The 22,934-nt window shown below is 40.5% G+C and overlaps 2 long non-coding RNA genes across 5 annotated transcripts in view; both read right to left on the reverse strand.

Moving 5' to 3' along the window:
- The window catches only part of LOC128077014 (uncharacterized), a 34,356-nt gene extending 28,140 nt beyond the window's left edge, over nucleotides 1-6,216 (reverse strand). For all 3 annotated transcript variants that reach the window (XR_008204775.1, XR_008204774.1, XR_008204776.1), the window contains exon 1: nucleotides 6,065-6,216. This is a non-coding gene — a long non-coding RNA (uncharacterized LOC128077014). The remainder of the gene's footprint in view (nucleotides 1-6,064) is intronic.
- Nucleotides 6,217-6,918: 702 nt separating this feature from the next.
- On the reverse strand, nucleotides 6,919-14,604 carry LOC128077142 (uncharacterized). 2 transcript variants are annotated; one of them, XR_008204851.1, is made up of 3 exons: nucleotides 14,475-14,604; nucleotides 8,180-8,231; nucleotides 6,919-7,002 (listed from the first exon to the last, which is right to left on the reverse strand). It is a non-coding gene; the product is annotated as an uncharacterized LOC128077142 (long non-coding RNA). The 2 variants fall into 2 exon arrangements; XR_008204850.1 differs by having other exon boundaries at nucleotides 6,919-7,190.
- Nucleotides 14,605-22,934: the final 8,330 nt, after the last annotated feature.

Raw genomic sequence — 22,934 nt, forward strand, 5'->3', positions numbered from 1 at the left:
AAAATTGTTTGAGTTTTTCTTCCTCATCTTTTTTTTTTTTTTTTTTTCATAGACTCATATAAGTTGGAAATGAGCACTAAGATCCCCCAAGCCCAACACCAACCCACCCCACCATGTCCATTGATGACATCCCTCAGTGCCACATCCCCAATGGTTCTAGAACAGCTCCAGAGATAGTGACTCCTCTACAGGGCAGCCTATGCCAGTGCTTTCCCCTTTTTTTCTTAGTGTATTGCCCACAGGTTGGTGAGGAGACGTATACAAGCTTTAGGAATAGAGAAAAAATGCACATCCTGACATGTTTCAGTTTTCCAAGAAATACAATGCACTAATAAAAAAGCAAACTTCATTCAGAATGTATTTTAACTGTAAAAAATGGTGTGCAGTGACTGCATAGAATATTAGTTCTGCAGTAAGTTTGGATACCATTCCCAATGCTTGGCATTACATACATTTTTCTGTTTAAATTCCACTGCTTACACTTTTGCCATGTCTCTGTATTTATTTTTGTTATGCACGTTCCCAACTGCCAATGTAAATTCATTTAATGTTAGGCACACAACAGTTTTTCAATACCTTTCTGCTATTTGGCTGCACAATTAGCTTCCTAAAATATGATTTATTTTAGTTGAGCTTAGTTTTGGCAAGGAAGTGGGGGCATGAGAGGGGGATTTTTAGTGCAGGCACAAATTTACTACTGGGAACACTGCTATGAATGGCATGGAGACCAACATCAGAAATCCATCTTACTCGCCAAAAGGCTAAATCTACTGGGGATTAAGCATGGCCCCTCTCCACCCTCCCCTTCTGCAAGCCTTGGGCCCCCCTCCAGCACTCACCAGCTTGGGGTAGGCCTGGGACTAGGTGTTTCCTTCAGAAAAAGGGGCTATTACAGAGCAACACTGATTCTGGTTGTGCTGGATGGCATCCAGGGCAAATTGGTTCAAGTCTTAATAACGTCACATCTTTCTAGGTCATTAATAAATAAAGAGGCTTGAAGGGGGGATAAAAGGACCTTTTTTTTCTTTACTAAATTGAACTATACTGTATAGCCCCTACATAATTTGCAATGATCTGTGTTATCTTAATATGCTGTGTTCTTTGGCCCCCAGCTCATATATGCACTTAAGAATATGCCTAATTTTAAGGCTGAATATGGCTCTCATTTAAACAAGAAAACGTTTCCCAGCCTGTCTGGAGGACAGTACATGTCAGTGCCCGTAGATATTTAGGTACCTGTGCACTCTGACTCCTGGAAATAGCCACAGTGAGGCCAGTGGCAGCCAAACGCACCGGACTCTGAGTGCTGCAGATGCTATTTTACATACAGTTATTCCATGCACATTTATTTTTGCCCTTTGGAAGGCTGCAAATCATTTCAGTCTGGGTACCTCTACTCCCACAGCACCAGTGGACCAAAAGAAGCTAACAGAGAAGTCATCTCTAAGTGCAACACAAGTTGAGATGTTTCATTTCCCACCTCAAAGCTAAAGGAGCTCTGTGTGACCTAATCTCCAAAACTAAACTCAATTTCACAAAAAAGTCAATCAGCAGTTCCAAGTCATAAGGAAATACATGTTGCCTTCTCTAATGGAAGTGAAAGAAGCTGTAATGGCAGGTACATTGGCTGGGTGTAGATAAGGCATGCATTTCAAACATCAGTGTTGTACTGGTACTTGTTTCTAGCATAGATCCAAGAGAGCCTATTGCAATAAATTTTTTTTGCTGTGAATATTTTTCTACTTTTTTCCAACTGCTTTGCATCATACGGTTAAGATGTACTAAAATGCCTTGGCAGCCTCTTTGGGACAGCAAACAACATAAGGAATACGTATCTCATGCTGCACATGACTCCACTGCCACCCCTTTTCCACTCTATCTTAATGCAAATGATAAATAGTGAAAATATGAATAACTCTCTAAGTGTGCTATTTGTACTGCCTGAGGACACTGTGGATGTAATGCAAACCTTGAAGCACATGCCTTTCCCTCCCCTTCCTCCCATGATGAAGAATCAACAACGGAGACATCATATATTTTGGACATCTTTTGGATTATTCTGCACACAAAAGTATAGGGCACAGTACCTCAAATCAGAGCATTCATTACATTAAGATGCAGGATGGCTCTCACGATGCCTTCCCTGCACTCTGCTTATCGGGCCCTACAGAGACAGGTGAAGTTTCACAGTGCCAGATGGCCAAGGGATGGGGATGGCTGCAGCCTCTCTCCAGCTCACATTTCCCACCTGTAAAGAGGGATGGCAGGCAGGGATGGCAGGAGAAGCCACGCTTCGTGCCTTTCCCCAGACAGACTGAGAAATGGGGACACTACACATCCTCTTACACTACTCAGCTATGAAACTGGTGCGGGGCTTTGAATAATTAACAGCACCGACCAGCCTTGCCTGCTTACAGGAGTCATCAGGAGAGATTAGCTGGAAGCAAGCACTGATGCTCTTAAAGTTCTTATGTCTACAGCTGGTCTTGTTTTTCTCCCCCCATCTCATTTAGCACCAAATCCTCCAGGTGCTCACGGGAGGAGCTGACATGAGCAGTGGTGATGGCTGCTCTCTGGAGCACTGCACAATGCAGACCCTAGGCTGCCTCTACCTCTCCCCCCATGATGCCAAGCTCAGGTTCCCTGGACTTTCCTTGTCCTGACAGAAAAAGGGCATGAAATCCACAGGCCATCCTGCTAAATTACTGTAGCACTTCTATTATCCTACATGGACTTCCAGTACTGAGAAAACGCATTTGTATTCTCCTTCTGCAACTTTAGATTTATACAAAAAATGCCCCAATTTCCATTTATTTGCAACAGAATATTGCCAGTCTTCTTGTTTTATCTTTTAAGCTTACGAAAAATAACACAGGACATGATCGCTGCTAACGAGATGGCACGTTCCATATCACTTGTCCCGCTGTGTTGTTTTATTTACCAGCTTTCAAATCCCTAACCTTCGTCTCTCCAACCTCCTTTTAAATGAAAGGAGCCTCTCGTCTCTGTGAAGTCCCTATCATCTACACTAGCTTGCATGTAAAAGTTTCAGCATCCATTTAGTCAGCGATGGTTATTCTGCTTAATGACTCCTATACCCCTGCTAATACTGTCTTATCTGGCTCTAATATTTTAAGTTCTTGTCTAATATTAATGCTAAATGCTAATATTAAAGGTTTGCTACTAATATTTTAAAGGTCTGTCTGCTGGTGCACTAATGTTTTGGGAGGTGCTTGAGGGTTTGTTGTATTGGCAGGAATGCCAGGCCAATTTTAGCATCCTCTGTGACTACCGCATAGAAATCTAAGCAAAGAATAGAGGGATGGATTTTAGTAATTTATTTACTGAGAATTGACCTCAGAATCAGGTTGAATACGTATGTATGTGTGTGTGCATCTTACCCTGCATTTTCCAAATAGCCCCAGGATGAAGCAGCGGTGGGGATAAAATGAAGGATCTCACCCATGGGGCTGTATGAGAAAAGGAGCTGGGAGACCCCAGAAATCCCAGTCCCCAGTTACAACCCCCCAGTATTGCCATTTGGAGTACACCTACATACATCCACATTTATCTCACCCTGAAAATTTGAAGGAGGACAGAAGAAAAATATTCTGACTTTCCATCAGTTAACATGAACCTCTGCCATATGCAAAGAGAGAATAATAGAATGCACTCCTCCTTTGAGAAACAACATCTCCACTAAAAATAAAATACAGTGCAACGTTTATTTCACCACTGTTTAAGAGTTAATGAAAGATTTGCACCTGTACAGCTGTTGCAGACTGAAGTGAGCTTGCGGAGCAAATGTGTTTTCTGGTTGAGACAGTTGTAAATGCCTTGAGTAAAAACACTGAGGACTGCTAATGGATAGGTTTATTTTAAAGCATGCCATCTGCTATCAATCATAGAGAAGTATAGGAAGCAAGTTTGGCTGTGCTCCCTCCTTGTGAGCCTGATAAAGATAGGGCTGTGGTACTCTGGAACATTTAGTACTCAAGAGAATAAAACATCAAACCTACTCAGCAGCTCCACTAACAATAATAAAAATGCCTCTGCCTAAAGGTGACATTCTGAATTTACGATTATTTGTGTCTATAAAGTGTATTCTTTGGCTCCTGACTCATTCTGACTGTCTCACTACAAGAACAATACATTAAGCCTGCCTGAAGTAAATGGAAATCCTATCCTTTTATTAAAGCAGCAGCCAGTACCTGAGATGTTCTAACGCCCTGTAGGACCCAAAGAAGGTTTTCTGCTCCAAGTGTTCATTCTTTTGGTCAGATTAAAGACAACTGCAGAGAAAACACTTATTTTGGTGCACTCAGAATGAAACCCTTCTTCAGGTAAATGCAGTTTTAAAAGAAGGATAAAAACAAGACGACCCAAGGCAGATTCTGAATATGCAAATCATCACAAAACAAAGGCTACAAAAGCTGCAGCTCACCCCATGACAGCTCGTATTTTATGCTACTTAGCATTCAATACAGGAAAAACTTAATGCTGGAAGAACCTGCCCAGGAAAACCATGCACGAAATGTCCAAAAGGTGTGTGCCAATCTTCCTTCCTAGCAGCTGATTTTACATGTGATGAGATTCTCCAGAAATGAATCCAGGGATTTATTTATTTTTCTCTTTCTTATTTTATTTTTTTTTTCCCTGCTCTGCACTTTCCTCAGCTGGAAGATGCAGAGCTACTTCCCTGAGACACACAAGCACTTGGTGAGCTCCAGAGGTATGAATCATTCCCCTGGCTAACGGCCCTCTTCTCTCATTGCCCCCCGATGCTGGTCAAGGGCCCTCGAGCCTGTCTGCTTAAAAATAATCAAGCCAATAATGCTTCCTGGCAAATTCAACTGATATAAAACACACTTAGCTCTGAAACACTCTGTATCCAATAACATTAGGCTCCTCTCTGCAGCTTAACAAAATTCCCTTGCAAGTCTGCTGCTGATGGGAAGTACAACAGTGGAAGCTTGGGGAAAACCCACCTGGTGATCAAGCTCATGAGCCTAATTAATGTTAATAGAGAAATCAAAAGTGGGCAAAAATTGGAGCGGCAGCATGGAAAAAAAAAATGAAGTATGCATCAGAAATAGAAGGAAGATAAAAAGCAATGGGAAAAGTGAGTTTGCCTTTGAAGTCTGCTCTGGAAAGTGACGGTGATTTCTCTCAATGCCCCTAAACCTGAAATGCTGTACAGTAGGCCATGTCCGAGCAGAAAAAAAACAAACAGAAAGCAGAGGATTAGGCTTATTAGGTTCACAATATTAAATCAAGGCTGCTTCTGTTCTGTATTCACTGTTTTGGCCCTCAGGAGCTTAACTGTCTCCAAAGCCTATGGTCAAATGACTGCTGATTTCAAAGTGTTAAGATCAATCCCCTTATCTGAGACCAAAAGGGTTGAGAAATAAAAATAAGCTCTTTGGTAAGGATCAAAACTAGTGGATACTTGAAATGAGAAAGATGAAAGATTACAAAAAATTAGGAAACTATAGAGACCAATGGAAAGCACAAAGGTAGAAAAGGGTGTAGAAAAGGGAAGATGGACCATCTCTTAGATTGAGTTGTCACTTCACTGCAGAAACACTGAACTACTGGAAATAATCCCAAAGTACATGAAAGCAAAGCTCATGTGAACAGAAACCATCCCAATAAAGTCAGTTATTGAGGTTTCCATGCTCAGCAGCATCAGGGGAATAGATCTCTGAAGGTACTCCTAGCCTCCAGGAGAGGATTTCCAAAGAACAAGAGCAACACCACGTCTCATAAGGAAGGAAATACCAACATCAGTCTCTTACTCCAAACCCCCCAGGTACAAATTTCAAGTCAATCACAGAACGCATCATAACACTGAGCACTCAGACCAGCTATTGCCATTACAACTCCCAGGAAGATCAGAAAAACTCCATTTGTCAGAAAATTGCAATTGCAATGAATCTTTAACAGCAGAATATCTGTTTCTCCATACAATATCCTAATCAGGGATATTCTATACTGCTGGGAAGACATGAAGCATTAGGGACGCAGCTTTTGGGTAGAAGGAAGAAAGTCATCACAGACTCACCCATAGCCCGAAGATCACGCAACTGGTGGGAGGTTCAGCTCTGAACTGAGGAAACCCACGATGTAGACAGCATCTGGCAGGGAAGATTTTCTCCACAAACTTCACCCAGAACACTTCGTAGGGAAAAAAGAAGAATCACAGAGGTTCTGTTTTTTCCCTCCTGAGAAACAGAAACAAATTAAAAGGTTTGCAAATTTGTCATGACACCAGATGCTTGCTCCTGGCCAGCCCTTATCACCCTACCATGTGGAGGCTCAAAGGCATGCTGTTCCCAACCAGAACTGTTGTTGTGAACTCTCCAGCTTCTGCACAAACGTAGCAGGTTCTTTTTAGACTTGTTCTTTAATACGCACAGTACATTTTCATATGAAAGCTTGCAAGCTTGGAGCAGCTTGCTCACAGAGTTCAAGTCCCTGGCACACAGTTCATAGCAGCTCTAATGAAAAAGCACAATGATTGGGCCTGCGTCGCTAAGATTAGACATTAGTGGCTGTATCAAGAAGAGAAATACCTGCAGATTAGCACAGCAATTTGCTGCTCTAAATCTGAACCTTCTAATCTCTTTTTTTTCTTTTTTTTTTTTTTTAAAGTAAGTAGCAGTCCATGAATATGGGAAAAGAATTAAAACTACATTTACTAAGTGATTTCTAAAATACTTCTGCATGTTTTAGAAAACCGACAAGTCATTAAAATATAGTTAATAAACATTATTCAGGACTCACTGCCTGAGATTAACGCTGCTTTAAAATCACAAACGTTCATTGGTTCAAGGCAACGCACTGCTGCAAAAGTAACTGCAACTCATGGTCTTTGTTTAATTACATATCTGATGGCCAACTCAAAGCTTACCTTGTATTTGTCTTTTCTTAAAACAGCGGTGCAGTATTCATAAAAGATGATCAAACCTTGTGCCCAGGCAAGTGAGGTTACCTCCAACACTGCTGTGTTTAAATAGGCGTTTGTAATATCAGCATTCCAGGTGGAATGAATTGCATCTTCCAGGTGTATTGGCACAGTGCAAAGGCTGAAGTTAAGGGCAGCTCAGATTCACTTTGCATTGTGTCCCACCACTCGTATTTTTCCATTCTTCTGCACACTCCAAAGTTCAAAATATGGCAGGAGAGGGCTGGTAGTGTGGAGACACTCAACTTATTTTAAAAATGAAAACATTACTATTCATAGCCAGCCTAGTAATGCAGTTTAAAAAAAAAAATCATGGCCTAATCGAAATTATGTCCATCTAACTTAAACTAAGCTAAACATCTGCAAATGTTCCTAATGACCATTTTTAACCACTTGCAGGATTTAACGGGCAGCTTTCTTTTGTTCTTACTTCTTTTTATTTTTCTTTAAACAATGAACTATTTGATATTCAGAGTTGTCTGTAACCTGATGGATGGCTTTGATTTATGCCATCTCTCAAACATCAGAATTCTAGATTTGAAAGCTGAATCACAAGGGAGATCCAGGTCCTCCAACTGGTTTTATTTCTCAGTCTTTTAATGTTATTTGGAGTTCAAAGTCTTTCATTCATTCTCCCTTCATGCTGCTACGTATACATGAGACAGAATAACACTTTACACCAAGCAACTGAGATCATTTGAATGATACCAGCAAAAGGCATTGATGAGGCAGGTGTGATTAAACCTATTTTGGCTACTCTACACTAGAATGCTGTATTTATTGCCATGGCTCTGTCCAGCTCCAAGAAACTCTATAAGTTATTTGTGATCACAGAATCACAGAATCACCCGGGTTGGAAGGGACCTCAAGGATCATGTAGTTCCAACCCCCCTGCCTAGCAGGGCCACCAAACGTACACATTCAGATCAGGTTGCCCAGGAACCTATAAACCTGCCTATCTTCTTCTAGGACAGCAGACACTACCACCATGGCCTGAGTATTCTTTCTCCATTGAGCTGGGCAGAAGGGAGCAAAGGAAAGCAAAGCAAAGTGAAGAAATATAGCCACAGTATTGGGGGAGGAGCAGGGGAAGGAGGCATGGAGCACAGGAGAGAGCTGCTTTAGAAGGATGTACTCTGAGATGTAAAATGGAATGCTGATGTCCATTAGGACTTCTCTGGAACAAAGCAAGCTGGAGGGGACAGAGCCTACCTTGAGCCCATTTTGAGGCAGCAGGGACGTCTAGAGGCTGCAAACAACAGTCCTGAAAAATGAAAGAAAAATGACATTTTTAATAAGAAAGCAAAAAAAATCCTTAAGAGCGAGGTCTTGTTTTCCTTAGCCTACCGGTGAGAGAAAACTGCTTCCAGAAATACAAGTATTTAAATGGCCTCTGACAGCAACAAAGCAAAAGATTCTTTTTGCCAATGACTGAGAAGAGCTCAGCTGCTTTCTGCAAGCCAGAGGGATTTGCATCCAGTCCAGAACTGGGAGCACCGTTTGGAGCAGAAATCCCTCTCCTTGGCGACCCCAGAGCCTGTTGCAACAGGCATTAACTAAACCAAAACCCCACACTTTGTGAGCGTGTTCCCATTTGGATCTATCATGCAGTCCCATAGGAATTGGGAAGGTGAAGGGGTGGCAAAGGTGGACCCGGTTGGCCTGGGGTCGTAGTCCCATCTTCTTCTGGTGACTGCAGCAGCACAGGATGCTGCCACTTCCAGCAGATGAGAACAGAACATCAGTATAGAAATATGTGAAAATATTTATCGCCCACTCTTAGCCACGTTGAAAAGAAACCTGTTGTGGTTAAATGACTCGGTCAGTTCTACAGGGATTTTCCAAAGTTTCCTATAAAAAGAAATCTGTGGGAAATGAATGATTGCATAATCACTAACACATGCCAATTCATATAAGCCTATTATCTTTTATGGCATTTTGTGCTCTATTGTCCTTACTCTGGTGAATTGCTATCTTACAATTCTTTTTCCCCATTAAATTATTTACACATTTTGCTCTTTCCAGCCCTTTTGCACCAGTATGATACTTAGCATTCACATTAGGAGAGGAAGCAAAGACAAAGGATCCCTTCTTTTTTCACATCATGTTTTCCCCACCTTCACATGAATACTGAAACAAACTCTTTGAGAATGGGAAGGGCCTTTGCAAATGGGAGGAGGCAATAACATTAGCAGAGTTTTAAGGCCACGAGAGATTGTTTTTTCTTAAAGAACATACGTTTTTACAGAAGCTTGCTAAGGTCCCAGATAGAAATTACCAGCATCCATAACTTTAAAATTACATAGTCCCTTGAAAATGCTGAAAATTGCCTACAGGTCATCTAAGAGCTTCTTAGAAATAAACCCCAAGTGTCTTGGAAGCCTTAATTACGCTGTATTTCAATTGGATTCAGGTTGCTGGCAGACTTTTTAAAACCTGCATTTTTTTACTTATGGGAGTCTGACCTTGCCTGAAAGCCAACAAGAATTTCACCTTTACAATTATCATTTAACCATGTTTCTGTGGGCTTTTTTGTTTTGTTTTGTTGGTTTTTTGTATTTTGGTTTTGTTTTGTTTTGCAGCCTTTTCCAAGAACAACTGGTTAAGAAATGTATGAATCACAGTGAGAGATTCACCTTCCCAAAAGGTGGGGCCTCCAGCACTGCTGCATTTTTCAATAAGTAAGGGAAAATTAGAGGAGATTCGTGTGACTGAGGAGCTACGAACTTTTTTTCTTAACTAACCCAGATCCCGAGAGCTGTTACAATTCTTCTAACAGCGAGCCTCAGGACCAGAAAAGGGCCCAAATTACCTGCAACTACCTTAGATTAAACCGAGTTTAACACATGAGAGCACACACTGCACTGCTAAAATGGCTCCTATGGAAGTCCACGCGGAGAGTCCATGAGCTACAGGTTCATAAGTAAAGTTTCCAGTCCTAATTACATGATGGCATACCATCCTTTGGCTACACTGCTCTTATTCATCTTCAGGGCAGGTATATCCAGTTCTTCAGAGCTCATTTCTGTACATTGTTCCAAGAAGCGCTGGAAAGAGGCCTCACGTCTCCTGGACATGGTGATGCTCTGCCTCCTATGTTTCCCCTGGGAAACCATCCTTAGGGACAAAGGAATAGAACAGAGCTGGCAGCACTTCAAAGATGCCTTTCTAAGGGCTCAAGAGCTCTCTATCCTACAGAATAAGAAATCAAGCAGATGAAGCAGGAAATCAGCATGGCTGAGCAAGGACCCGCTGATCAAGCAGAGGGAAATAAAGGAAAAGTATAAGCAATAGAAGTGGGGATGGCTGTCCAAGGAAAAATATAGGGATGCTGTCTGACCATGCAGGAATGGAGTCAGGAAAGCCAAGGAGAAGATGGAATTAAAATTGGCAAAGGATGTGAAAAACAGTAAGAAGGAATTATTTAGATACACGAGGCAGAAGGAACAGGCAAAGGAGTATGCACCCCCCTCTGATGGAACGGGAGAGCTGGACTCCTCAGACGTGGAGAAGGCTGAGGTACTTAATGAGGTTTTTTTTGCCTCAGTTCTCACGGCAGATCAGGCTTCTGATGCCATTTGTGTCCCTAAAATTCTAAGCAGGAGCTGGGGGGGCAAAATCCCTCCTAGTGTAAGAGACCAGAAAGTCTGAGAGCACCTCAGGAGGCTGAATGTTTAGAAGTGTATGGAGCCAGACAACATGCACCCAAGGGTCTTGAAGGAGCTGGTTGATGTGGTTGCTAAGCCAGTCTTCATCACATTTGAAAAATTGTGGCAGTCAAGCAAAGACCCTGATGACTGGAAAAATAGAAATATCACTCCCATATTCAAGAAAGAGAGAAAAGAAGACCCAAGGAACTACATGTTGGTGAGCCTCACCTCTGCGCCTGGGAAGATCATGGAGTGGCTCTTCCTGGAAGAGATGTTAAGGCACATATGACTTGAAGAAGGTGTTCCAAGACAGCCAGCACAGCTTCCTCAATGGAAAATCATCCCTGATCAATTTGGTGGCCTTCTATGATGGAGCAGTGGAATCAGCAGACAATGGAAAGACAACCGATGTCATCTACCTGGACTTGTGCCAGACCTTTGACATGGTCCCACACCACATCCTTATCTCTAAATTGGAGAGAGACGGATTTCAAGACTGGACTATTAGATGGATAGAGAATTGGTTGGATGGTCATAGCCAAAGGGCTGGTGTCAATGGCTCAGTGTCCAAGTGGAGGCCAGTCACGAGTGGTGACCCTTAGGGATTTGTCTTGGGACCTGTGCTTCAACATCTTGATCACTGACACAGATAGTGGGATTGAGTGTACCCTCAGCAAGTTTGCTGATGACACCAAGCTGTGTGGTGCAGTTGAAACAATAGAAGGTAGGGATGCTATGCAGAGGGATCTGGACACGCTTGAAAAGTGGGCACACAAGAATGTAATGGGGTGTGACAATACCGAAAGCAATGTTTTGCACTTGGGTTGAGGCTGTACCAGATACAAGCACAGACAGAGAGAAGAACTCCTTGATAGCAGTCCTGTGGAGAAGGTCTTTGGGGTCCTTGAACAGCTTGCCCAGAAGGGTTGTGGATCCTCCATCCCTGGGAGGATTCAAGGCCAGGTTGGATGGGATCCTGGCAACCTGATGTGCTAGGTAGAAACTGTGCACATGGCAGGGGGTTGGAAGTACATGATCTATAAGGTCCCCTCCAGCCTAAGCCTTTCTATGAATTAGCAGGACAGGGCAATAATATCTTTGGATAAGCAGCATCTCTTTGAAAGGGTAGCCTAGGGGTAGGTTTGGAGGTTAACAGAGGTCAGACCCGGTGACTCTGAACACCAGGAAGCAGGCAAGCAGTGATCAATTACTGAAAGAGAGTGTGGACAGGAGAAATTTCTGTTGTTACACAACATCCTCTCAAACACACAAACTCCTGGTATTCATGCGGTAACTCAAACAGTTGCAATAACAAAAAAAAAAAAAAAGAAAAAAAGAAAAAAAGCAGCAGCTTCATAGTCTCTTTCTGTCCATTCCTGAGCTGTTTCTGTAACTCCGTTTCCCTCTGAACAGGGAAGAAATGAGCAGAGCCACCCCATTTTACGTAGCACATTTAACAAGTTCTGTCAACTCCACTGAGCCAATATGAACTGCTCTTCATTAACCTCTGACTCTCAGCAATATCACTAGGGGTGCATCTACAGCAGAAACATCCCAGGCCAACAAACAAGCCCATGCAAACTCTGCCATCCCTACATACAAAACAAAAAGTTCTTTCCACTGTCTCCATGATCTGGCTTCTTCAGACAAAGATACTCATTTCAGACCTCCTGTGCTAGACCATTAATCATCTTAGGTGTTTTCTCCAACATACACTTTTCTGAACCTAGATTTCTTTTAATTAGAAATAATCTTTATAACTATTTGCCGTCATTCACGCCCAGCAAACATATGCTTGCTGCAGACCTCCAGAATTTGTCATCCTCTGCCAAGATCAATCTTTTCAAACGGGCAGGTGCCCAGAAAAGTTTATGGACAATTATAAAGGGCATGCATTTTAAATTATTCTCTAACATGCATCAGATGGAGGGTCTATTCTTTCTTACGCTGCCTGAATCTTCTCTTGATTCTCCCTTCATCAGATATACTCACTTTTCTATAGGTGTAGTAAGATCCAGTTCAATTCTACCCCTTCCCACGAAACAGAAGACCAAGCTAGTCAGTCTATTGGTAATATTTTAAAGTATTTTGTCAGCCTATATAATTTTATAATCGTTTTGTTATTTTCAGCTAAAAAAAAAAAATGTAGCTGATCAGACACCTAATGCTACTTAAGTGTGCATAGATTTTTTTGTGGTTGAATAATAACATCTGTTTTGATTTTCCAGCCACAAAAGTGCATTTAATCTGGCCTTCCTTTATTTGAACTTTTCACATCTGCTCAGGCCTGCTTCCCATAAACTAAATACCAGATCCTTTCCCAGTGTAGGAAATTTACCTGCACCAGTTGTTGTCCCAGCTCCAAAGACTTCTTTATAGGAGCCAGATAAAAATGTCAAAAGACTAATAAATACATTCTTAGTGCGCTGTATATTTATTAAATGTTACTGTTTATTTTCTCAGTCCCAAATGGTTGATATTCACATGCTTAATCCTGCAAAAATTTTCATGAATGAACTCATTTACTTTAATTGAATAAAGTATATATGTCATAGGATGGTGCCCCATATTCCAGACAAAATTTAGAGATAGACTTGTCCCCAGAATGTTAGAATATCAGCTACAAATTCAATCAATCCAAACCAGCAGGGATGGTCAGCTCCAGTGTGCTTTCAGCAAGCAAAATCGTAAGGAGTATTTTGTGTGCCATTTCCATGGTTATCTCCACATTTGGGTTATGAATTAGGCTTGATTTATCTGGGAGGAAGAATAAACCTAATCAGACTTGATTTAATTATTTAGCTTCAACTGCAGCTCAGACCTCAAAACTTAAATCTGTTTAGCTTAAAAAAAGTTGAAGATGGAAAGGGTGTGAAACTTCAGTTGAAGTCAAACAGGATGAGGAGCTTTGCCACTAAGGCACTATGTCTGTCAGGCAAATATTAAGGATCATTTTTTGAGCTCAGAGCTGAGCTACAGAAGAGTTTTGTTCTGCTGATGTGACCAGGAAGATATGCAAAAAACCACCCTCCACACCAGCCTCTATGGTGATTGGTGACCTTCCTCTAACAGGAGCTCCTCTTGTATAGTCATAACAAGACAACATTATTTCATTAATTTACCTTTTAAATCTGTAACAGAATTTATGCTCTATGATTTGGTGAATCTCATTAAAAATAGGTTTATCAAGCCAAAGTATCCAGCAGCATCAGTATCTTAAATAGATGTGAGATAGGAAAGCACAAAGACCACAATGGCTTTGGGAACAGTTGGAGACAAAAGTTAGTATTTACTGCCCTTGATTTACACCTTGATTCTTTCTCCTGCACAAGGGTTTGGAACTGTATCATGATGGAACAGTTGTGAGAATCACAAAGAACTTAGCAAGTCAGAAATGGATTAAAAGTACACTTTATGGCTTGTTAAAGAAATCCCCCTGTTCCTCAGAAGCATTTTTAGCATCTTATTAGTAGTATTTGATCTGACTAACATATTGACTAGTCATTTGAATAGGAGATGAATCCTTTTTGATGGATCACAAAGGGAGTATAAATTCAAATGAGGCACTTCTCCCAGTTTTTATTTTAGTATAACCCCAAAGAGCCAATAACATCTGTAAAGATTTTTTCTGTGCCCCACAAAAGCTTATCCTAATGATACTTTAAATCATGCATCTTTTTTCTTTGTTAAAAGTAATCATTGCATTTATATTTAAAAGAAGTGGACTCATAGAAGGTTGGAAAGGACTACAAAGATCCATCTAGACCACAAGTGACAGTAAACTCAAAGTTACCATTTATCCAACATCTGAAATGCCCAGGATTTACTTGGCTTACAAAAAAACTCCAAGTCATTACCTTTTTCTTGTTGTTTTAAGCTGCATCTTCCACGGAAGCAGCACTTTTACATCAGTAGGTCATGCAGTCAGTATCCCATATGAAGCAGTCCACAATTTGATGAATGAAAAATAACTGAGATATTTTTCGCATCAGGGAAATTTCCAGAACATAAATAAATACATAAACAAACAAAAAGCAACACAGTTCTTTCTGTTGATCTCTGATCTGAAATGTTTTTGATCTATTCAAGTATTCTTTATGGGACTAGATTCATTGCTACCCATATGGGTATTACTAGGGAGTTACTGGGCAGACCCACACAATTCCCTGGCATTTGGAAAAAGCCTGAAAAAGTTGCTTCTAGTCGTTTTTGAGCAGTTCTGTGTTATCTAACTTTTCTGCACTTGGGAATAAGTTGGAGACCTCCAGCTCATTTTGAAAACAGTAATTTATAGCTGCACAGGCATTATGATTTTACAGTGTTTTGATAGTTACGCCTTCACTATCCAAATGGAACATTTAAAAACAGATTAGAAACCATTAGTCTCATAAATGTGAGGGGTTCTCAGCCTGAAGAGGAAGTCAATGTGTTTATAGGCTAATTGTCTTTCCACACCTAGGTGTATGGATTTACTAACATTTAATATTCTATTCTAGGAACAGGTCAGTTTAAACATAAGTAAATATACTGGGGTAAAAGTGGTAGATAATAAATCAGGATCCGAATGCTTTGCCATAGGTACTCTTATTGACTTCAAATGTATTTAGATTGGAAAACATTTTAAGTACTATTAGTACTATCACTAATAAGTAATATTATTATAATATCCACCATATTTAATTGTCATGTTAATTCACCCTTCAGACACAATAATAATCATAAATACAGCCTCCTGCTTCATTAGAAGTCTCTCACTTTAAATTTAAATACTTTAGAGACCAAGTTAAATGAAATATTTGTATTTTCTACACCTATGCCTCGACAAACAGGAGACATCTACTCAATCAGTAGGCACTTAACTCTACAGGAGGCTGACCTCAAATGCTGGGTTCAAATATGCTTGCACTCTGATGAATGCCAAGTCCAAGCCCCAATCTGGATCCCAAACTTGTGGTAAAGGCCCATCTGTACTTGAAAACAATGTTTTGAAGAAAGAGGAAAGCTAAGATCATGAAAATCTCTGTTTGGCTACTGCATACAAACAGATTCATGGAGCTAAGGAACTCCTTTTCCTTGCATAAAATCAAAACTACCACAGGATTTCCCGTCCACATATCCCATATGCTTTTTCCAGCTTTGTTTAAAATTCTTATTGTCACAATACCCCAAAACTTCAGAGCATCTGCCATTTCTACAAGCATTATCTACTCTTCAAGCGAGGTTATAGTCAAGAATTATTTTTACTAGAGAAAGTGATTTTATCTATTTACTTTTGCAGTATGGTTCTGGCTGATGAAAGCACTGTACACAATGAAATTCTTGGTCAACAGCCTGAAATATGATTAATACTCTTAAATGACAAGTGGGTTTATTTCATTGTAACAGACTGTGTATGCCAGGTCAAAACACATGCAAAACCAAGTCCCACACTGTCAGAGCACGCCTTGCAGGATCTTCTGAATGCAGACTTCATTTAGAGAGCAGTCAGAAGCATGTCAAGTAAAACACCAACAACACGAAAGGGAACTTATAAATGTTTGCAAATTCATTTTATGGATTAATGACCCTACATATAAGAATTGACATTTCCAGGACAAATCACTTCTTAATCCTACAAATATTTCAGCAGTTTTTGCTTACACTAAAGCAGGGGCAATTTTTTCCTTCTTCAGGATCAAACAAGACCTAAAATCTGGGAAGATTTAACAGTAAAATAAAAACAATGAAAATGTCAACCACCTGCAATTGCTGTTACTGCTATTCCTTATTACACGATATCTCTATCAATGGCATTATATTTTTACTTTTGTTCTCTCTCATAACTTTTCAGTCTATAATGGTTAATCAATTATAAACAAGCACTTTGACTGACTTAAAAAGTGGCAATCATCTCCTCTAAATTTAACTGTGTAAAAGTCAAACACCTACTCTAAGCTACTCGTGAAGGCTCCTTCTATAGATAGTGGTGACAGATTGGCACTTTCAGAGAGAGAGACTTATCCTACCTGTCTTACACACTTGTTTTAAGATGGGACTAATTACTCTCTGGAAGTACTTTCTTCTTTTCCTTTCCTTGGACCGATTTCAGTAAAAAAAAAAAAAAAGAAACACACCTGTTTTGTTAAGAGTGAAAGAAAGACAGGCAGAAAGAAAACTATGAGATTATTTTCAGGCTTTGATCTCAAATCCTTCTAAAGCATGGTTCCCCTAGGATGCAGAAAGTCCTCCTAGATACAGCTGGGAAGGGGTAAGAGAGGCAGGAGCACTTAGGCCCATCACCTGTCCTGATTCATTGCCTTTAGGGTTAGGTGTAAAACAAGGCACAAGAGATGATCAGACTCTGTTAACATGTATTACTCTACCCCTAGAAGCCATGGGGCTTAGCACTGCTCCACTCTCAGTGGAATTCCAATGACAAAAACGTTTTTCAGACTTGGGCAGGAGAAAGGGACTGGCCAAAAGTTATTCTCCTTCAGCAGGAGAAAAGCAAAACCAGCATCTTCCTTTCTTTACATGAGATCAGCTCCAGCTCAACACAGGGAAGGACCACACACCAACCACTGCTTCAGGACACGAGCCTTAGGAAGCAGTTCAACGGAAACATCTAATGCCCTAAAAGTCACTCAAATGAAAAGATGCTGATGCCGATGAGGGAAGAAACATTCTTCTTGGCGTCTCTCCATTTTAAATTCTGCTGTAGTTACAGTATCTGGATTAGACTCCAGGACAGTATTTCTGAAGCAGCGGGAACCCTGCTTACTGCATCAGTTTTAAATTATAAGCCTTCCAAAGATGTCAACACCACTTTCCTGTAGACTTTCCTGAAATTAAAATGCTGAGCTTTTCCCTCGAGCCTTCACCGATTCATATGGATCCATTGCCCAGTGCCACCATTTGTATTATGATTTGCCTGTGTTGGGTCACTGCTATGTCTTCCTTTTTGCTCTATAGTCAGCCTCACTCTTTGATGTTACTCAGTCACTATTTCCTTTCCCTTTACTTTTATCTCTGTCCTGGCACTTTTCCTTTAAGCATCCTCTCTACCAGATGGTCTCCATCTCTCCTTCAGAAGTGCCCAAAATATTCCTACTGCCTCCTCTTGATCTTCCCCCAGCAGCAAACCTCTTCATCCTACAGAGCTCAAATACCAATGGATTTCTCCTCCTTGCTGCTCTGCATCTTTCTTACACTTTGAAAAGGAATTCATTGGAAGCGGCTGACCTCCATTCCTCATTATGCATGATACACTCATTTATAAGACTTTACCCAGGAGAAAAATTCAGACGGGATATATGCTGGTACAACAACGTTTTTTCAAGTGGAAGCACATCTGATGCCTTCATGCTGAGCTGGAGTTCAAGTTTTATACAGGAGTTCCAACTTTTTCATTTGGAAATCCATATGGATCCTTTAATCTGAAGGTCAAAACAGCTTTCATGAAAGATGCTGAAAACAATGATACTTTATATTCACCAGCATAATTATATAAAGATGATTCAATACCGTAGTATCATCAGAGGACTCAATAGTCTCCAAATTATGTATTTTTAAGGTGGGATTTACAGACTGTAAGATGGGCCTTCAGAAGTCTCGTCACAGCTTATATCTTCCTAATAGATCACCGAAACTCTGAGGATAATAATTGCTTTTGCTTGCATTGGGAAGTTTACTATAATCAAGGGTAAAGCTCAGATTTCTTGAGGAAGTACAAACACTTACTAAATGCAGCATAATAATGTATTTTATGTTATATGAACACAGCGAAGTGGGATTTGTGTTTGTGTCTTTGCAGGAGAAGAAAGAACTCTGAAATGACCTTCTGTTCGTAAGTTCCTTTAAAAAAGACTTGGCCCGAAACCACTTCACTACTATTGATATAGCCTGTTTTTGTACATAAATCTTAAATATAAGCATTACTTCAAAACTAACTAAGCAATTACAAAGCTCTACTTTTCAGATTCAATTGCCATCAAATCCTTTACTGAAGTCCCCTTGGCACTGTCACTTCAAAATCGGGATAATGCTGTCTAGTGTCTCTTCTCAGTAAAACAAAAGCCTTATTGAATACATATGTGAGAAAACACTGCAAACAAAACCATCTCAGCAGACACCAACCTGACTCACTCCCAGTGACCCTCCCCAGTGCCCTGCGTGGCTCAGCTCTCATCGCAGCACTGTTCTGCTGTTTTTGTCCTTAAAATTGAAAAATAGTAGTGGTAATCAAAAAATACTACAAGACACTGAATACTAATTTATATTTCCTTGCAGAAACCTGATAGCAGACTTCAGACATCAAGGAACAGCAAGGTGACCTAAGATTTCCATATGCAGGAAACTGCCGATCAAATAGTACATCCTTTTTTAAGCTGCCCATTCTGTTGTGAATACACCACAAACCTGATGGTTCTGATAATCTCTCTGCTCTCAGCTTTGTAAGGAGAGCTTGCCCTGTCACAGAATGTAAAGGTAGGATGAAAATCCAACGTTGTTCCTCCTTATGCTCAGGAAACAGGGTGACTCAGGAGTGTTTTTCTTCTTTCCACACATCATCATCCTGCATATCTTACACTTTCTCGTAGTTAAAGCGTTGGCTCTGCCCTGAGAATCCCATTATTGCAATAAGCCAGCAGCACCATGACCTGGTGGTCCAGATCAACATGTCCTCTCCTTCCCACCCCATGGCTGTGGTCTCTGGTATCTGAGTTGCTTAAACTCTGCAGCGTTAAGCACTTTGGGCACTTGCTGATGGCAACAAGTATATATCTGCTCTGGTTCACAGCTGACTTCACCAGACAACTGCCAAGCATGGTAAGGTACACTGAGTTAGGTTTTATTTTCAAAAGGTTTCTCACTCTCATTAATCTGCTGCAACCTTGCATTTCACTTTGCCATCAAAGAGCCTCAGTAGTCTTCAGAAGCAAAAAGCATCTCATTCAAAAATATATTTTTGTTGGGAAGGTGAGGTAACGGGAATTTTCAGTTCAGGCTATCAATGTGTTTGCACTAAAAAGCAAGACTCGCTGTTACTTCTATTTCTGACTCATTAAGCCCATGTAAAAAAAAATAAAGCACACAGTAATTATTAGAAAGCAACTAATTGAATGTGAAAGAGGAAAAAACAAATAGGCTGTTTATCACAACAATGAAGTGTGAACCTGTAGTTTAAGTGCCTTTAATACAAAGGGACACCAAGTCTCTATAGAAACAACCATCCAGGACAACAGGGAAGTCAGGCGAGATAATGCACTTTAATCTCACCTGAAGACAAGGTGCTCCCAACACCTTCACTTCGCAATGGGAAGCTGTGAATACCTGATGCTCCACACTTTACGTCCATGATGTGCTGCAGACTTCCATTAGAATGGGCAGATAACAAAGGAGCACAGCAAATCGAAGTAGGGTCAGCTCTGCAGAACAGGAGATCAGACAGAAGTAGAAATAGTTTACTCATAGATCAGAAGCTGATAAATGAGAGAGAAAAGGATGGAAAATGGGGAAGATAGGAAGGAAGCTGTTCATCTTATGCATAGGAACCAGTTTCTGCATATATGCTTCCTATGTAATTTTGGTATCTGATAATCCAAAACACTTTGCGGGAAGTAGACCATGGCCCAGATTTTCACACCCAGATGTAGACATCTTGCTCAAGTAAAGAAATCCTGGGAGTTCTGTCTAAGAGCTCACACATCTGAACCCTGAATCATTTGTATTCGCACACATAGATGTTCTTGTAACTTAACTATTGATTAGCTATATCAGATACAAAATTTAAGCCCAGTTACACCTGCATTACTGTAAGGACAGACGGTAGTCCACCACAATTAGCAAGGGTGAGTAGGTAGTAAGCCCAAATACCATTCTCCAATGTGATTAACATAACAACAAATAAACTAAAGCGACCAGTTGTACATCAATTGACACAGACCTGCCTGGTGGGAGCACAATACGTGCACTGTTCACATGTGGCACAAGCTTTCAAGTGGCTGCATCCATTACAAGGTGAGGGCTGTGTTCCCACTATGCTCATTTTCATCTGGCCTTGGCCTTAAAAATAACAGTACAAATCAAACACAAACAGTTATTTTCATTCTTTTGGGATTTGGCATCTGTGCTATAACAGAGAGAGATGGAAACTTAAAATAAATTAAGGAATGTACTTGTCAGTTTATTAATCAAAGTTTACCTGCTTCACATTACACAGAGACGAATTAAACAAGCTACTATGGCACTCAGAAAACATCTGCTAACAAAGTCAGAAGTAACGATAAACAAACTTGAGTTCCCTTTGTGGTTGATTTTCATCCAGCTGCATTTAATTATAAAAGAGCTATCAAAGAAAGCTCCCCATTAGCAGCAAATTCAGAATGACTTCAGAAGAAAATCCCAGAGCCTCCAGTGATATCTCTCGAACAACTTTCTCATCTCTGCAAGTGATTGAGAAGAGCTGAATGAGATCAGCTTAGTGATCAGTTCTCCTGCTAGCTGCCAGAGTAAAATGAAGATGATGTATCCTTTCAGTACCTGTGATTGCCCATTTTCAAAGCACTCCTACTGGTAGGATCTATAAGATCTACCAGACTCTCTCCTGCAGCTGATCTCTGCCATATGCATTGGTGTCAATCAGGATACAAACCTAACTCTAAAAATTGCTGTATGCATTTTCTAAAGCATAGCATCTGCTGATTTTGCTGAGAAAGTGAACAAATTTGTTGTAACAAGCTTTTTTTTTTTTTTTTTTTTTTTTTAATGAAGTTCTATTCATTGTGGTATTTTCCACAATGAAATTAAAGACGTGATCATTTATGAATATCTAATTCTGATTTACATTGATCAGGATCTTTTGCACTGATTTGCACGGAGTCTGAGATTGATGCTCTAAATCAGCGTGACATACCTGAATGCTACTAGAACACAGCAATGATGTTTTGTTTACTTATTCTCACTAAAAAATAAGTCAAAGAGAAAAGAGCTGAAAAGCATGTTCATCATAGTTCCCCTGAAACATCTCACATTGATAATATTAGTTATTCCATGAAACTTATGTATTGAAGTTAAAAGTGACGTTTTGTAAATGTACCCAGAACTACAAGCAATTACAATAAAAGTCCATTAACTCCAGCGATAATTATGAACCCTCAAAGGAATCTGTGTATACAGCAATGCACAAACAACTTGCAGTGTTCTGCTATTGGAAGGTTTGGATAACGGCACAGAGGCAAGCATTATTAAAAAAATCAATTTCGTTTTCCTTCTTCCTTTTCTTTAAGAAAGTAATAGGTGATTCTTCTCTGCAACCTAGCTGCTGTCTGGCCAGCAAGTAAACATGAAATCAAAAACCCAGTGTGCCAGATATGCACAGCTGTATTTGTGCTTCTGCAGCTCCCAGAGGAAAGCAAGCCACATGTTGGTTCCTTGACTTAGGGTGGGTTGGTGAGGTGTAAGTTAAAAGGGCAGCTGTACACTCTGGGAAATTTTCCAGATTCATTTTCTACCAATTGCTTTAATGGTGCCACAAGCAGTGGCAAAGAGGTATGGATATTGGGCAACACAGGTAGAAGAGAGGAAAACTTTTCCTACAGCTTACCTCTTACCCAGTCTCCAAGCTCTCTTGAAAAATCTGTAGGCACTTTATAGAGGATTTTTTCCTGCAAGAATAAAAGGGTTGGCTCTGACTGCTGCTATTCTAAGAGGTTAGGGAAAGAAAAGGCATTATTATGTATCCACATGGTAATCAACCAAGGTCTCATGCAACTATAGCCGTTGATGTGGTTCTTCCTGGCTTTTCCAGAAAACCACTTATTGGTGTACCTGGCCTCGAAGTTTGAGAGCTGAAGGAAGAAAATGATAACACAGTTTAACAGACCCTTTGTTTACGTAAACATCCATCCACAATCTGTGTCTGATGGGGTGAACATACGGCTTTAATTTTACCCTTGGCACATGGATCAAACAACGTTGCCAATATCTATTGTTCTCCTCGTAACAATATGCCTGGTGGTTTCAACATATCCTCTCCATTAGCTGGCTGCAGATCAAGCATTACTGTGTATGTGCTTGTGTCTTCATAAAACTGGAATATGGATTTTTTTTTTCTTTGTACCAAATGTGTAAAAGAAGGAACACAGTTAAGAATGGTGGTCAACCGTCCCCGTGAGTCATGAGAACAGTTCGCCTCGGATCACACAGCACAGCCAAGTGGGAAGATGGGCTTGGGCTGTGTTTGCAAAGCCCAGGCCGTAGAGCTCAGCTCTTTCAAAAACCAGAGGAAGTGGTGATTCAGATCTTTATCCCATTTTATCTTGGCTTTAGCTAACCTT

This window comes from Tympanuchus pallidicinctus, unplaced genomic scaffold (assembly GCF_026119805.1).
Source record: "Tympanuchus pallidicinctus isolate F22 unplaced genomic scaffold, pur_lepc_1.0 scaffold15, whole genome shotgun sequence".
Classification (NCBI taxonomy): domain Eukaryota; kingdom Metazoa; phylum Chordata; class Aves; order Galliformes; family Phasianidae; genus Tympanuchus; species Tympanuchus pallidicinctus.